This window comes from Pogona vitticeps, chromosome 1 (assembly GCF_051106095.1).
Source record: "Pogona vitticeps strain Pit_001003342236 chromosome 1, PviZW2.1, whole genome shotgun sequence".
In the NCBI taxonomy this organism is placed as follows: Eukaryota; Metazoa; Chordata; class Lepidosauria; order Squamata; family Agamidae; genus Pogona; species Pogona vitticeps.
The window spans coordinates 277,530,955-277,549,376 of NC_135783.1; the positions used below are offsets into that span (position 1 = coordinate 277,530,955).

At 38.7% G+C, this 18,422-nt stretch overlaps 1 protein-coding gene across 4 annotated transcripts in view; it reads right to left on the reverse strand.

The window, feature by feature from the left end:
• NELL1 (neural EGFL like 1) overlaps nt 1-18,422 on the reverse strand; it is a 670,736-nt gene that overhangs the window by 248,297 nt on the left and 404,017 nt on the right. The gene's annotated exons all lie outside the window — the stretch shown is intronic.

Consider the following 18,422-nt stretch of genomic DNA (forward strand, 5'->3'; position numbering starts at 1 on the left):
CTTCAGAGTCTTAATGCAGCCCTAGTATGACTGAAGGACACGGTAACTTGCTGCTTGCTCAGGTTTTTCTAGCAGTTTTCTGATGCACTTGTTCTGTTTGCTCTATTTAATACAGATATATTGAAAGAGCCTGTGAAACTGCCAAATTTGTAAAGCTGCTGTCACAGCACTTGGATGTCTTCCTTGGCCTCTACGAAACAGCTACGTGTGCCCACAGAAGTCTAAAAGACTTTTCCCCTTTAAACTCTGCTGTATGAAGCATCACAACTCCTTGGCTTGCTGGCTTGCTGGCTTGCTTGCTTTCTCCCTCCCTCCCTTTCTCTTTTCTTCTCTTCTCTTCATTAAAGATATGGGGTTTAGATGAAACTAAAGGGGGAGAGGGAAAACAAAAAGAGTGGATAGGTACCTTACATACCAAAGAGTGCCTGACCTAGGATAGTCCATATTAGCTATCTTATTTAACACTTTTCTCCCTGGAACTACTAGAAAATTACAATATATCCAAATAGCCTTTAGGAGTGAGGGTACAAAACATCAGTATTTCTCACTTGCCTCTGATCACAATTAGAAAGTACATTTTAAAACCTTTTGGCCACCTGTGTTTATCTTGTGCAGTGGAGTTCAATAATGCACAGAACTATAATCACAGCCAGATGTTTAGTTGATGGTTCTACTGCAGCTGTTCAAACTCCTGACAAAACAAACTGCTTTTCAGTTACATTTTGAAACTAAAGAACAGATTGCCTTTTCATCTTCCAATAAAACTCTCTGGCCTGAATGCAATTGCTAATCTCTACTAGAGTAGATCCAGTGAATAAACAGTATTTTCCTAAATGTTGACTAGCCAAGCTGGCTGGATAGCTCAGTGGTTTAGGGATTAAAACAACTGGTTCAGTAAGTCTACTGTAGCTGGAGCCTTATTCTCGTGTTTGTGTGTGTGTGTGTTTGTGTGTGTGTGTGTGTGTGTGTGTGTGTGTGTGTGAGAGAGAGAGAGAGAATGTACTCAGATATTACTGGTGATCCTCACATTACTCATGATGTGCAGATCTGTCAGTTTTCTTAGAGACTCCCACTTGTATCATTCAAATTCCATACTGGGTTATGATGTGCTTATTTGGTTTTTAAGGATATAATGAAGGTCTTTTTGACACATTGATATTTTCTTTCTTATATAAAAACATATTTGCTTTAAGCTGATACTCATTTTGTTTTGCATTATTTTGTCAACACTATTCCATGCTTATTGTTAACTGGTTGCTGGCATTAATTAGGATTTCTGCTTTACCCGCAAAAATGTGAATCCTTGCATGCTACATGCTATACGCAGTTTTGTCTTCACAATGAGAATGAGGACTTTAAGAACTGATCTCACAGAGAGTTTCTGCATTTGTGAAATAAGGAATTGTAGAATTTAATGTAAGTAGAAACATTAGATGAGTTGTCTGCATCCTTAGCTTGTGAATAATCAACCTTCCTTTCTGTGCTTGCTGTATTTTAAATTTGCTTCACAAAAGACTGGGAAACTTCTGCTTAAAGGTTGTAGCTGTATTCAGTTCCAGTGACGTGCATACACTCCTGGCAGGAAGTGACAGCTGCCAGCAGGTGGGGTAACCCCTTCTTCTGCCCTTTCGCTTAGAGGTAGAGCATAAGATCAAAGGGTTATTTTAGCCAATCCTAGTTATGATTAGGTAACTAGTATCCTCTCTGTTTCTCTTATAACATATTACGTAATCACACTAAGTAAATAAAAGAGCTCTCAGGGCGTTGCCAGTAGGCTCTGCTGGCTCGGACATCCGCTGTCGACTCGTTTGTTCTCCCTTTAAGGCAATTAGCCTTCCTTTGTTCCGTGATCACCCATAAAAGACAAACACACTAGAATAACTTTGCTCAAACTATGGAAATCACATATGCACACCAAAGTGCTTGGTGTCTGACTCCTGTGCTAAAGGCAAAAACTCATATGCTGGATTGAAAAAGTTCAGCAGGTTGTCTTGCCAAGTCAAGCCAGCCTTTCTTCATCATAATGGGAAATCTTCATAACCTGAGCATGATCTATGGAAGTGACTGGCATCCATACTAAGACACATGATAGCATTCTAAATGGTTTCTTTTAGCAAATATATTTTTCCATCACAAGATGAATGCCAAGAGATACTGCTCATTATCTGAAATAGAGGATGTGTGTATATTTATTTATATGTTGAATTATTTTGAAATACGTGAAATATCTTCAGATTTATTTATCCAATTGGTGGAGAAAACCTGGTCTAGCATATGACCGCCCGCGTGGGTGGGGCTGTAAACATGTTGGGACATGTTCAAAGAAGCCATGGTTTCCAAGAACTCAAGAGCTGGATCAGAAGTCTTATCCTCTGCATGCATGTTGAAATCACCCAAGACCAGAAGTTTTGGAGATTCCAACAGTGCCGCAGAGACTAAGTCTACAAGCTCTAGTAAGGAAGTAGCTGGGTCGTAGGAAGCACAGTAACCCAGCAAAATCCCAATACCATCCCTGGCCCCTATTGACACGTGGAGGCCTCCAAGCCCGCCTTCACCATCACGGAATATCTAGTAACCTGTAGAGTGTTCTTATATACAATGCCAACTCCTCCTGTCCCTCCAGTCTACCCTGGTGCTGGACAGCATAACCGGGAGGACAGGCTAGGGCCAGGGGTGGACCCCCCCAATCCAAGTTTCAGTTATGCATGCCAAGTCTGCATCTCTCTCTCTCTCTCTCTGTGCGTGTGCATATACACGTGCATATGTGCATGTGCATGTGCAAACAATGTGAAAAGAAAACATGTTTTTCATATTGTTTTGCACAAATCAAATGTTATCCTTGGAAATTTTCCTCCCTCACTCAAAATCTTAATCTTAATCTTAGAACTGCAAAGTTAAAAGGTGAGAATCTTCCAGCAGAACATTAAATCTCAAGTATGGGAGACAAAAACTTCAGTGTGGTTCATGGTCCTATTTCCCCCTGTAACAACCCCATTCCTCAGCCTTCAGATAGAATTCACTTTGTGGTAGGAGGTGCAATGCTATTATAAAGAACTATACCTGCTTGATTCATTCCACCTTGTTACTTTCCCTCCTTTCCCCCCCCCTTATTCTATTTTCATTGATTATACTGTTCTTCCTGAAATTTGGTAATTGCCTTTGTTCTATGGCAGCCACACCAAACCTGCACTGTATTTTACATGCATGTTTCTGTCTTTTATAAATTTAGCAGTGCTGCTGATGGGAGGAAAAATACTTCGATTTTACAAGCTGTTTTTGCAGGGTTTTCCCACAGCTTTTCCTTTATACTTTCCCATGTAATGAATGCTGCTTTTACTCTGACTCTTCATTGTTTATTATCCTGCTTTCACCTGAGAAGTTTTAGCCAAGGCTCTACAAACCATATAATACTTGGGGTTGTGATACACAGTTATCAAACAATCCACCCACCCGAGCAACCAAAAGCCCCCTGCTTCGAATGCCTGCTGAGTCTCCTGCCACACCACTTACAGTTTTTCAGATGTTTTCCTGCTTGATATGTCAGGTTATTGCTTCTATCCCCCAAAGCTCTGTGCCTCACTGAAAAAACACTTATCTTACCACTCCTGTCTCCTTTCATAATCCTGCACTTATATTCTTATTTCTCTTGGATAGTAATGTGACTTAACACTTCCCTCTGACTGCTCCATGCATTCAGAATACAAAATGTTTAGAAACAAATTTCCTGTTAGGTTTAGAATTAATCACCATGCATTTCTTTTTTTCTCTAAAACATCATACTTTAGATATTTGGTGATCCTACTGTTTTTAAATGGATCCTCTTAAGAAACAGAACTGTGGTATTGATTTGCTGGTCATGTGTCACAATAATAAAAAGCCTAATGGCATGAACAATAGACAGATCAGGCTGACCCCCTGTAGCGGACACCCTGCCTTCCTGTATATTTAATGGTATTAGCCTGTATCAATGGGAGCTGCTGGGAGGCAGAGCCAGAGTGAAACTAGAAGGGAGGGGTGAGTCAGAGAAGAGAGGTTTGGTCATTTTGAGTCAGTTCAGTCAGTGAGAGTCGGAGATGAGAGTCTGAAAGAGAAGTCAGTCTGTGGTAGTTAGAGAGGGTGGCAGAGTTAGGAGTTAAGCGTGTGGAACTTAAAAAGAGCTAAAAGAGTTAAGAGTGAAACAAGTTATTAATAATCTAATGAATACATTGAAGCCTGTGAAGAACCTGTTGGATGACAGAACATTTTGTGTTCTCCTTCCCCCTGTTCTCCCCTCATGTCCCCCTTTACCTTTTGTACTCCTTATCCCTAGTATTTAAAAATAAAAAATAAAATTAAAAAAAAAGAACCTGTTTAAGCAAACTGCAATCAATAAACCTGTGTTATTCAACTTTATACTCAGCTTGGACTTCAGTCTTTCTAATTAAAGGGCGTTGACAGAGGTCAACTGGTAGCAGCAGAAAGAAGAGAACATGTTGTGGGCCTCAGACTAGTGAAACAAGCAGGGGCCACAGTGGGTAAACATCACACCCCCTAACACTGAACTCAGCAGTAGAGTCATTTGAATATAACATAATAGGCCCATTTGGACTTCACAAAAATTGATAACTCATGTTTATTGTGGTTGTAGTGTTATCTGATGGCTTCTGCTGCTAGGATTTTTGATCTGTGGTTTGCTTATTGTGACATTCAAACTCAACATTTTTGCTTCTCTCTCTCTCTTTCTCTCTCTCTCTCTCAGTAAGCCAGAAAAATAACCCACAGTATTTGATTCCAAGCTCATGTTACTGAAAATCTCAAGCAATTAATTGCTTAACTTTACATGCATACGTAAGTAATTACTGGGTATCTAATGCAATTATACAGAATGCCTACTGCCAGAGCATTTTTTCCAAAGAGCAGCAATTAAGTACAATTTGTTAATCAAAGCATCAATATAACTAGAGAGATCCAAACAATGCTGGAGCTTTTATTACTTTTATATAAACCTCAGATACAGCACCATCCTGTTCATTGTGAGAAAACTGAAGCAGATGCTGTTGCCTTGCTTCAAACTTGCATTTACCTTAAAATTTAGAACACAATTGTCACCAGGATCCAGAGGACCCTAAGATACCATATTTTCTATGGTTTTATGGACTCACTCTCCCCAAAGCCCCACATTCACTTCCTGAAAATCTGTTTTAATGTTGGTACTAACAATGAGCTACATTGGAAAGAAATTGAGGGAGGGGAACTCTGAAATTCCATGCATGAATATAAAATGCTTCCATCCAAGCAAAAACCTTTTACATAAAGCATCAACATCCATGAGAACACTTTCAACATTTTATGCTAGAAGTCTACTAGGTGTCCATATGAGATTTGCATGACTGTACTAATTAGAGAGATGCTGAGGTGCATCTTAGTCACATGCCTCATAATGCACCTGCATAACTGAGATGCGTATTGGCATACCTTAATTTAGCCACATTGGTTAAGTTGCACAAATTTTATGTGTAACTTAATCAACAGAAAGTCAGCCTATAAAAGACTACTATCACTTATCATTTTATTTTGGTAATATAGACTTTTGACTGATTTATTTACCAGTGTATAACAGGAAAATACAAAACTTCTGATTTAAATGTAAACAGATGCTCTCCTTTTTTCTAGCAATAATGATAGTATGATAAGACAGGAAAGAACTTTCTGTTTTTCTGAATTGTTCTAGTACTCAGTTTCATCTGAGTCTGATAACTATTAAAATGCCCTATGGGGGATATAATTTTCATCAAAACATCTGCCTTTCCTCATACTAGAAATCCATTCTGCTTATACGATTAAAGTTTGAGGACTCTTCCTTTATAGAAGGTGGTTATCATTGAACTGCTTTACCTTATTTAGTCATTAGTTGGGTTGGGAAGAAGAGAGTGATTTAAAAGTTGCTTTCCCAAATAAAATATTAAGTACTTTGCTAAGCTCTTTAAATCCTTTTTTAAAAGTGGGTAAAACAGAATACGCCCATTTTATTAACAAGGGAATATGAATGTTGCCAAATTTACACTGTAATCATATATACTAGGATAACACATCACTGGGGGAAGGAGATTTGGTGGTGCTAGGGAGAACTGAATGACTCCTATGGAACTCATGGAAGCTTCTTTCTGAATAGGCATGAACAAAGCACAGTGACCTTTCTATGCTAGGCAGCTTTAGGAAAGTCTGTTTATTAAAATGGCCCAGACAAACAAGCAGCACTCGCAGAAAGCATTTGTGTATAAGTCAAAGTGATGATGGACTTGCATATGAGGTCACCATCCTTAAAATTATCTTGTTGGAAATAAGAATACAGCTGGCCCAGAACAATGCAAAATGCATAAAATCAGTCTGGATGTATGCAGGTGGCTGCAAGTCATAATTATCCCAACCCGTTTGCGGAACCAAGGTGAGAAGAAGAGATGCTGCTTTGTTAATGATGTTTCCCTCTTTGCATGTTTTTGCACAGAAGAGTCTGAAGGCTATAAATAAAATGAGGTTATGCAGCCATTCCATTTATTTCTACTTATCAGACCTTTATGATACAGGGAAAAAGCAGAAGTTGCAGTAGGAAGACATAGAAGAGTTACAAGCAGAAAACACTATTAGCTGGACATGTCATAAAACTCTGTGAATAAGGAAGAGTGATTGCAAGATGAAAGCTTTGTCAATGTGCCCATTGAGGCCTCAGCCATCCCATAAAACTATCTTTTTTTAGAGCTGGGCTGCAAATTTCTATCCATGAGAATTTTTACCATTCTCAATCAATTTGATGAGGAGGAAAATCCCCTCTGAAAAAAATTGTGTGTGTGGGGGGGGAGAAATTTCAGATAAATTCTTATGGGAAAAGTTCAAGATTCTTATGAAGTGGCTCAGAAGCATGGATGTGTATGTTGGTCAATTATCTGGGTGGCAGTTTCCAGAAAACTTGGCATCCTTTAAATAAAGGAAGATGTCATAAGGTATCTGGAAGTTGAGTCATGGCAATTGGACTTCTTTCTTGTTAGGATGAAACATTTCGGTACTCCTCCAAGTAGCTTCTTCTGTCTTAGGACTGTTGGGAGGAGATCGTTGATATATCTTCCACGTTGGTTTCACTTCCCCATGGGAATAGACTCGATAGAAGGACAAAGGACTGGGGGTTTCTCCGATTTATCATGCTGCCCTTTCATCCATCCCTAGAAAGATTAGGACCACACACACCAGAAAGAACACTGTTAATGACCATTAATGACCCATGACAATGGGTGAGAAGGACTGCAGAAGTGGGATTATCCCTCCCCTACAGTCCTTTCTCCTTCTAACAAGCTTATTCAGACCAGGGGGAAGGGAAACCAACTTGGAGGATATATCAGGCATATCCTACCAACTCTCCTCAGACTGAAGAAGCTACAGTGGTGTCTCACTTGATGAGGATAATTCGTTCCATTGAAATCGCTGTTAAGAGAAATCCTCGCCAAGTGAAACAAAAAAAGCCCATTGAAATGCACTGAAAACCGGTTCAATGTGTTCCAATGGGCTAAATACCTCAGCGTCCAGTGAAGATCCTCCATAGGGCGGCCATTTTCAGTGCCTGTAAAGCGAGGAATCCGTCCTAAAGCACAGTGGGGAGCCATTTTGCACAGTGGGTAGCCATTTTAGAGCCACCAATCAGCTGTTTTAGAAACATTGTCTAGTGAAAAATCAGTTCCCAAAGGAGGGAACCGATCATCGTTTTGCGATCACTATTGCATTCGCAAAAACCTCATCGTAAAGCGGATTCATCATTTAACAAGGTAATCATTAAGCAAGGCACCACTGTACTTAGAGGAATACCAAAACATTTCATTAGAGATGGGGGTATTCATATATGGATACGAATATCCCCACATAGGTGGCATTAACGAGGGTCCAGCCCCATGGGGCCGGATGGTCCATTCACTGATCTGATGCAGATGTGGACGTGTGATTCCAACAAATGGCTCCACAGCGCATGATCTGCTCGCCAGTCTTCGACCTTGCAGCGAGGCTTGTCCTCCTGCCTCCTGCCAGAACGGATCGCTGCGAAGCCATTGGTAGAATCACACCATCCACAACCACTGCAGATTGGGGAGTGGACAGTCCAGACCCTTGTTAATGCCAGCTGTGTGGGGATATTCATATTCATATACAAAACCCCCCATCTCTACATTTCATCCTAACAAGAAAGAAATTCTGTTGCCATGACTCAACTCCCAGATAACCATACCTGGATGACTGAGAATCGTCACAGATATGTCATGGTAGCTTCTTCCACAGGCCTCGTTCAAAACAGAAAGTGTGACTATAGCCAAGGAAACTACAGAGGGATACTGCAATGCATATCAGAAAAAGGGATGTTGGAGGCAGCATACTGTAATGTTGTGATAACCAAAATGAAAAATATTTAGGGGCCTGAGAATGAGGTAGAAAAATGAATGCCTCTTTCTTAGGAAAACAAAACTTCTGGGAAATTGGAAACTGTGGCATAACACTAGCTTCATCCTTTTCCAATAAGTGCTCACAATGATGGCACTATATTATAACCATCTGCAGCAGTGTCAAAAACTATCTACATTGACCTCTGAAAAATGTCATTTTTGGAAGGCCTAGGGAAGGTGCTGAACTCTGAAGAATGAGAATACAGACTGAGCCAATTATTTCTCACAAGACATGTTTCTGAGAACCTTTCTAAGATTTTCTTTTCTTGCTTCCCTAGAAATAGAAGCTCATTTTGTAAAATTATCTTCCAAGTTTTATCTATTTTGGGTGGGTGGGGTGGAGGGTTGGCTACCTCCTCACCATCATCATCACAATGTACTAGGTAAGGGCATTGTAGACAAAGTAACTGGAGTTCTTTTTAATTAATGAACCCCAGTCCTACAATGGCAGTCCTCTGACTTGTTCCCTTTGCACCTTTTCCTACCAGTTTAAAAGAACTGGCATGAGGACAGCATGAAGATAAGAGTTCTGCTCCAAGTCCTGCCTATTTGAGGGCTCCCATTCCCAAAATTCAGCCAGGGATGTGTGTCCCAATGAATTATAGGGAGTTTGTTTTTCCCCCAAAATTCATCCCTACAAACCAATGGCCAAGCTGCAAGAGAGAGAGAGAGAGAGAGAGAGAGAAAACAAAGCTGTGCCATCACTACAGCTAACAGTGAGCCTCCCACCTGTGAGAGATTCTTATGAAATTTCTCCATCCACTGAAGAAATCTAATACCCACCCACCTCCATTCTTCCCACAAACAGGGTGGAAAATTTCAAAAAGACTATTTGTTGAACGTTATGGTTATTTATTCCTGTTAAACTTGTCATTGTCATCATCACCATTATCATCATTTGTTTAGTTTATATCCTGCTATTCCTCATAAGAGCCCCACACAAGGACATGGCTAAAATCACTAGTTATGAATATCTTAAACCACTAATGTAAAATCTAATATACAAGCATAGAGTATACCCGATAAAAGTATAAATGCCTAAAAATCACAGCTGAGGGTGCCTTTTTAATAATAGTATAAAAGAATTAGAAAAAAAGCAAGAGTCTGAGACAAACTGAATATGACCTCCTTTCTCTAAGGGGAATCCAAATAGGTATTTTTTTTAGTTGGTGCCTAAAAGACAGTCAGATCACTGATGGGAAGTGTTCACAACCAGCTGTTTTCATGTGTATTAGTGAAACCCTATGTTACTTCTTTTTTTTTTTTAAAGGACTCCAAGTTCGCAACTGCAGCATTTGACATCTACAATGGATATTGATTGGCTCTCTCCTTCATTCACTGCTCCACTAACCCAATACTGTGGGTGGTATCTTCTCTTACTTCCTCCGACAGAGAGTGAGTGGAACATCAGATGTCTATTGCCAGTGAGCTTGGCTGGCTCTGTCTTTCTGAAATCTGGGATTGTAAAAACAACAGCTTGCCAGAAAGCTCAGTGAATTAGGTTTCTGGCTGTAGAGCCAGAGGCTAATGGTTCAATTCCCAACTGCACCTCCTGGGAGAAGAGCCAGTCTGTATGGCCCTGGGCAAACAGTACAGTCCCAGGATGCCCCCAGAAGAAGGGAATGATAAACCACTTCTGAGTATTTTCTATCTGGAAAGCCCTGGGAAAAAAAGTCATTGTAAGTAAGAACTGACTTGATGGCACATGAAGAACCACTAGTACTACCACATACACTGGGTCCTTGATGACAAACCCACTGCTGCTAGCCTCTGGACAAATTACTATTTCTTTGCAACCAAATGTTTTCAGTATAGCAACTGCTTATATCTCAGTTTCATTATGCAGCAGAACAGATGGCAATGAAGCACATCCTCAGTGTCACCAAAGAAAGAATAGTAAGGATAAAAGTAATTTGATGTCACACATTCAGGGCAGATCTGGATGTTATGAAATGGGTATGTGAGGAGAGAGGAGAGAGAGACTCATGACTCCAGTTATTTCTGGATTTATTTATTTTATTTATTTATTTATTTATTCAATTTATATGCCGCCCAAACTACCCAGAGGTCTCTGGGCGGCTTACAATAATTTCCTGCAGAGATGCACAAATCCATCTGGGGATGTTATGAAAGAAATATGGGAAGAAAAAATATGATAAGAGGAAACATTGGCCATCCTCAGCCATTAGACTTTTTTTGGTCTCCTTTCTGAAACACGGGGCAAAATCTTGTTGCATAGATACAAAATTGGTGTAGCTTCTGACGACAAATTGTTCCAGATTAAGAGGTCACTGGAGACATTATCTGTTCCATTCTGAGTCATGGTACATCAACAGAGATTACCATTTCCCCCGATCATATGTAATTCTGGGCAATAAACTGAGAACAGCACTTTAACTTTTCTATGAAGAATATTATTAATCCCATGGCCATAAGGAGAGAACAATTCTCTTCAATATCTGAACTACTTCTGCATCCTGATATTCAAGTGCTGAAGTAGAACAGTGCCGGCCAGCGCCAAAAGACATCAGTAGTATCAAATGCTACTGCGATATCCAAGAGAATTACCAGGTTCGTGTTCCCAGTCTGTTCTGTGGCACGGACTATCCAGCAGTTTTGGTTCCCAAACCAGTCCTGAAGCTCATCTCAAGCAGCGTCAAATATTAACAGTCCATTTTATCCAAAAGTGCCCACAGCTTAACAGCTGTAAGTCTATCTATTCTCTTGCCCAATTATAAGATATTAGATTTCTGGCCTATAACTACCAAAATGTGCTGGATCTCACCATTTAAAAACACCACTGTCTCTTTCAAAAACTTGAAGACCTGATCAATATAAGGTCATTAACACTAATCCACGAGGTTAATGACAAAGATTATCAAAACAGCATGCATGAAGTATTTTGGATTACACACATGCTAATTGGTAATTGAAAGTCTCCCCTGTTTCTGATTTTTTTTCCCATTAACACTCCATTCATAAGCTGAGCAGAACAATATTCTAATTAGAATGACAACCTGGTGCAGTGCTTGTCAAAAACACTGGGAAAACTGTGTGTTTTTAAAGGCAGCAAAAAGCAACAATGCAAACCAAGAATAGCTTTATGTTTAATGGAAAATCTGTATTGTCTGTTAGAAGTATGACTACATTACAGCATAACATAATTTAAAAAGGTTGGTATAATGTGTGAAAGGAACAATGGGTGGCTGAAAGAAGACCCAGGAATGCAGGACCCACATATGAAGGACCCATGTAAATTCTATCAGTGCACTTAGAAACCAAAACTGAACAGCAGATTTATTAGGCATGAAAACAAATTCAATGGTGGCAGAATGTATTAAGTAGCTGGTTTTATTAAATAGCTACACCTACTGGGAATGTAAAACAGCAAAGCAGATATCCACATGCACACACACATACACAAAAATACAGATTAAATAAAGATATTTAAGTTTCAACCTTTGTTCAATTCCATCACTAAAGCTATTAGGTTACATTTTCCCAGCAAAAGCAATTCGACTTTGTTTCCAGAGCAGTATTTTAAAATAGATTAGATTTGTGACACCAGTTGTTATAGAAGGAAAGGCACAAGGTAGTGGAATGGCAAACCACAGGTTTGCTAAAGTTTGTCTTAAAACTAGATTGACTATGATAAGTTATGGCAAAGCCAGATATTTAAGGTAGCACAAAATTGATTAGTTGCACTTGATTTTTGGAGATTCTAAGAATGCACCTTAAATTAGCATGACACACTGATGAAGGACAACTTCTGTATTTAAGATGGAAAATGGTCTATCTTGTGGGAGAGAGACGGGATGAAGATGGTCACTGCTTGCAGCTCCAACAAAGTATTGAAAAACGTACTTTTTCAGATGATAGCTCTGAGAAGCATCCGGCCTTTGTATATAGAAGGCACCAGTTCGACTCCTGACATCAGCATCTAGGGTGGCCTTTGCAACTCCTCTGTGTGAAGTACTAAAGAGCTACTACTAACCAATTGTAGACAATCATATTAAGCTTGATGGATAAATGGTCTTATTCAGTATGAGGTAGGTGATGTTGCATCGGATCCAGTGGTATAACTCTTTGGAGATAACTGCTTCCAATAAACAGAAATAGAAGATGGTAATTCCTCCCTCCTCTTGGCATAACATCAAAATGCAGTCCAGAGGGTGAGGGAATTTTCTGGAGCTTATTCTGAGGCAAAGCTGTCTAAGGAATCAGTGGTGCCAACAGGTAAGATTGGCCACCGTACTAGGAGTCTTTCAAAATTCCATAGCTTGGACACATACAGCCTACATCTTAGCTAATATTACAAAATAAATAATTTTTTTCCTTATATACCCCTTTTTATTTTTGCATGAGGAACCTGCAGAAAGACAACAAATTCTACCACTATCATTCTCCCTGGTGCTCGCACTTGGTCAAACTATGTTGCTTCTCAGGAGTATCCGATCATTTTGCCAGATGCTATGCACTTGGGATGATTAGAACAGGGTGGGTTTTATTTAAATCAAATTGATTCAAAACCCAATTTGAAATTTAAAAATAATTTTTTGTCAATTTAAATTTAAAAATTGTGGTTTTTTTAAATTTGAATCGTGATTAAAATCAGTTATATATATATATATTTAAAATCACTGAGATGGATGAGAAGAAACTAGAGATGAGCATGAATTGTGCTTCCATGCTTTGGCCCCGTTCAGTGGATTGGGCCCACAGGTGTTGAGCAAGTGATCTGGCTTCCGCACCTGCCCTCCTCCTACAGGTGTCCATTCAGAGGAAGAAGTGTGGCAGGCAAGCCCGAGGCACTGCCTCTGAATGGGCACCCACATGAGGAGGCAGGCTAGGGAATCCAGGGCATCCACCTATAGGCCCAATGCACTAAACCATGTTGAAAAGCCAAAGTACAGTTCATGTACATCTCTAGAAGAAACTATTATTCCTGACACAAACAGAATAAGACTATTGGATGTCCAAAATGTTGAATCTGAACATCAGCCATCACCCTCTGCCGGATCTATAGCTCATTCTTTATTTGTTCTGAAATACTGATTTACAATCAACCCTACCTCCTTTAAGATAATTAAATCTGTCCCAATGTCCTGACTGTAATTCAGATACAGTTTCTTTTCAAAAAAAAAATCTGCTAAGTGATCACTTTTCATGTTAAGTGATTAAAACCAAGAATGTCTGAAATGCAGCATTGTGTCCTATTGAAATTACATCAACACACACAATGGGAAGGATTTATCCAGATAGCAGCAATTATCTGTCTCCTCAGCCGAGCAAAACGAAAATCAGAAAAATGATTATGGCTTGCATATCACTGCAATATTCATGTATCTGCTTAACTGGCGGCTTCTGATGGTCTCATTTGTTTCATCTGAACAAATGGATAAAAAGATTTCAAAAGAGTATGATTGTTTAGGATTTTAAAAGTAGATGAATAAGATATGTGACAAAGGTACTTTAAATAAAGAACAGATTCCAGAGCCATTTCTCCTCTCTAATAATACCAAAACAAATGGTATAATATATCTAAAAGCACAAAGTGATATTTGATTAAAGTTGTTTGTTACATGTAAGTGCTTAGAACAATGTATTTTCATGTTTAAAATGAGTCAGTAAATGGTGACAGACGTCTTGATGATCAAAATGTTGAAATAATAACAATCTTGCATGACATTAATACAGTATTGGGTATTAGTGGGAGGGAGCTTTCACAAACTAAATGACTACCTCTTTTTATTCATTCATTCATTCGCTCAACTTTATATAGTGTTCAATAGTGCAATATGCACTTTCTGGGCAGTTAACAACCAACCGATAATCTACAAAATAGAACAACACTAATTATAAATATCAACAATAATAAACAATAGACAATAAAAGAACCACACGACTTGCCAAAATCTAACTCAAATAAATTTAAATCACAGTTGGACATAATGTAATATACATTAGGAAAAAGCAGCTTCAAACAATTCTGTTTTTAATGGATTCTTAAAAGCTGGTGGGTGGTGCCTGGTAAACTTCTATTGGGAGTTTACTTTGTAAGTATTTTGCTACTAACAAATTAACAAAGTTCTTTTTTCCCCACCATTGGCATTTGAAGCATGCCTCTGTACTTTCGCCCCTCCTCTTCCTGTTTGTCCTGTTTGTTTGTTTGTTTTTTTGCTTTCTCTGCTCTTGATCCTTTTTTTACCATGCACTAGTTTCTCTCACACATGGAGATTGCAACCTTCCTTTTATTCTTCTGTTTGTAACCACTGATTGCAACTGTATGTAAATATACTTTTTCTATTTAAATATACTTTTTCTATTTAAAATGCTTCCAAAGTGATTTTTAAAATATAAAGTGCTAGTTATTGTGAAGTGGGATGGTTTTGTGACTTGAGTTATTCTCTTACACATTCTCTGTGCAGTTTGTTTGTTTGTTTATTACATTTCTATCGTTTCGACTACTCAGTTGTTGATTGTACTTCATACTATGCTAACCAAAACAAATGACCAATTATCCACAATACAAAATGCTTCATTTATAAACAACAAATATATCATAGACAGCACAAGGCCTTACTAAAAAATTTATTGGAATCCAGTACATTTATTTACACTTACAGACAGAAAGGATAAGTTGAAGTTAATTTTGTTAATAGCAAAAAAGAGGGGAGAGAGTTGGTTTCTTTCTTTCCTTCATCTGTCATTTTTTTCTATCCCTCTGTAGCCCATTTTTGTTAATTTCCAGCACCGATATACTAGCAAAAATATTAGACTCATCCTCTCTCCTTCAATACTGCTGTATCTGTTTCTGTGCTAGACATTCAACTCTAAGCCTCAAAGGATGTCTTGACCAAAAACCTGTTGTTTATTGTAGTAAATGGCACTAGTGTAGACACACTGACTCAATGATTTGCTGAGTCAACTCCCCCATAAATTCCATTGATTCAAGTGGGCCTACTTTAACTACAACTAACTTTAGCATAATATATCACAATTAGAATAGATCCATTTGAATCTATGGAAATTTTGGAGAATCTGACTCACCAAATTCCCATTCATTCAATGGGCCGACTCTTGTTCAATTTATCACACTAAGCAACAGGATTTGGTTCCTTATCTATCCCTCCTGCCCAGCACTTCTGTAAATCCATCTCTTTATACCTGTTCCTTGGCCTCTCAAAGGATGGCTTCCTTATGTTGCTGTAACAGGGGTACCGTCCTATGCAAGCAACCTGGAGGATCTCACCTTGGTGTACATACCTAATTGTAGAGGATGTAGTAACAGCAACAGTGGATTGCAGCTTAAACTGAGAGAATGTTAAATATCCACTTGACAAAGCATTTTTAAATATGAATGGTTTTAGCACTCCACTGAAGCCTAGATTTCTACATAAATAAAGAACACAACATAAATGGTTTAGATGGATAGGAAGGATATATGTATAAATTAAAGGAGCAAAACCTAAACTGGCATGTGGTGGAGAATCATTCACAAAAAAGTTTCTTCACCAAAGACTGTATCAATGATGTCACTGGAAACTTAAAGGACGGCAAGAAGGAATGAAAACATGCTGAAACATAATTTGCTTGTTTTATTTTCCAGATTGTTTTCAAGATACCATAGCTTTATAACACAGTACCTTTTGATTACTACATTTTGTTGTCTCTTTCTTTATTCTTTCCTCTACTACTGCTGTTACTGTTACACGAGGTACAGCTTCAATTTACAATTTTTATTTAATGCTACATCATATATATTAGGCAACTTAGACTGAATCAATGTTCTAAAGGACATTTGTTTCTCACATGCACACATATTCAGGTGTGTGTGGGTGCATACTCTCAGTAATGGATTCTAGTAGAGTATTCAAAATTGGTTTCAAAGTGTCCTTCAAGGGTGTCAAAAATATTAAATCAGCACTTATATTTCATGGAACATTACTTCCTATATGCTGCTGCACTTACTTATAATGTTTTAAATTTAACACCTCTTTCCAAGTATGCTTGAATGCTTAACTTTTGGCTCAAATGTTAACTTAAAACTTGGAGCTTAATACCCAGATGTTCTATCACATAAATCATGTAAAATATTAAGAGATGTGCAGATTTGTGGTTTTTGACCAAAACTGCCTGGATATTTTGGGAATCATAGTCTAAAACCACAATTCAGCACACCACCAAAAATATATACAGTATATGCTTCTAAAAGATAAGAAGCAAAATAAAAATTCAGGCTATAATTCTGCTCATAGTTGAGTTCTTTAAATCCCATTGAATTCAATGACATTTAACAAACTCTGTGCAGAATCGCCATTTTTGTGTTCAAAACTAGACACAGGCTAATTTTTCCAGCAAATTAAATGATATATTTCCTTGAACTAAGAGAAGTAAACCCCACAAAGTGTGATGACTGCCTTTAGTCCCCAAACCAATTTTGTCCTGTTAACCTAATGGTTATGATTTATGATTGTAATGTAATTTGAGAGTATAGCATTGGTGGAGGGGGAGAAATGAAATGGACACATGCAACTCGCCAATCTCTTCAGTATCATATGTATTTAAGAGAGCAATATGGAAGAAAAGTCAGAGATAGTTTTCCTTTCATTCCCACCTAGGAATGAAAAAGATACTATAGAACAGACAAGAGTCCTTTGCATTGCTGTTCCAAGACGTCAGCATCCATTCAGTCCCTGGTAAGTATTTTATTTAAAGGATTTTAAATAATTCATATTCTGGATTTTGTATTCCTCTCTTTAAGTTACAACCAGAAATGTGGAATGCATACATCTGAACTTCAGATGGTGAAGGAACCTGTTCCCACAAAAAAATAAAACAAAATAAAAAAAATTCATCCATTGGATAAAATTCTCTTGTGTAGCTACCCCAATGACAAAATGGTCAGGCACAAATTGTTCTAAATAGAGAAATCACCATAGATATTATCATTTGCAGGCCGAGTCACACAAAGCAGTATGCAGCTGATAATGACTACATTGATTTCTTAACTTAAGCAATTCACCTCCAAAACATATACCATTTATGTTATGCCACTGTAAATAGGCAGGAAGATTTCAGCCATTTTTGTCTAAAAGTAAGAATGCAAGAAGAGCCAGGCTGGATTAGACTAAAGGTGTAGGAAATTCTCCATTTCCCCCTCTCCAGTAATTAGCCATTTGCTTCTGAGAAAAGGTAAAGGTAAAGGTTCCCTTGACAATTTTTGTCCAGTCGTGTTTGACTCTAGGGGGCGGTGCTCATCCCCGTTTCCAAGCCATAGAGCCAGCGTTTTGTCCGAAGACAATCTTCCGTGGTCGCATGGCCAGTACGACTTAGACACGGAACGCTGTTACCTTCCCACCGAGGTGGTCCCTATTTATCTACTTGCATTTGCATGCTTTCGAACCGCTAGGTTGGCGGGAGCTGGGACAAAGCAACGGGAGCTCACTCCGTCACATGGATTTGATCTTACGACTGCTTGGTCTTCTGACCCTGCAGCACAGGTTTCTGCTGTTTAGCCCACAGCGCCACAACGTCTGAGAAGCCTACAATCAAATAATAATTGCAATACAGTGGTGCCCCGCTTGACAATTACCTCGTTAGATGAGGAAATTGCTTGACAATTAGTTTTTTGCGATTGCTATTGTGATCGCTAAATGATGATTGAATGGGGAAAATCCGCTTCACGATGATCAGTTCCCTGCTTTGGGAACCGATTTTTCACTTTACAATAATCAAAACAGCTGATTGTTGGGTTTTCAAAATGGCCACCCACTGTGTAAAATGGCTCCCTGCTGTGCTTTAGGATGGATTCCTTGCATTACAGGCACCAGAAAATGGCTGCCCTATGGAGGATCTTTGTTGGACGCTGAGGTATTTCACCCATTGGAATGTATTAACCAGGTATTAATGCATTTCAATGGACTTTTTACTTTCGCTTGATGAGGATTTCGTTCTACAGCAATTTCG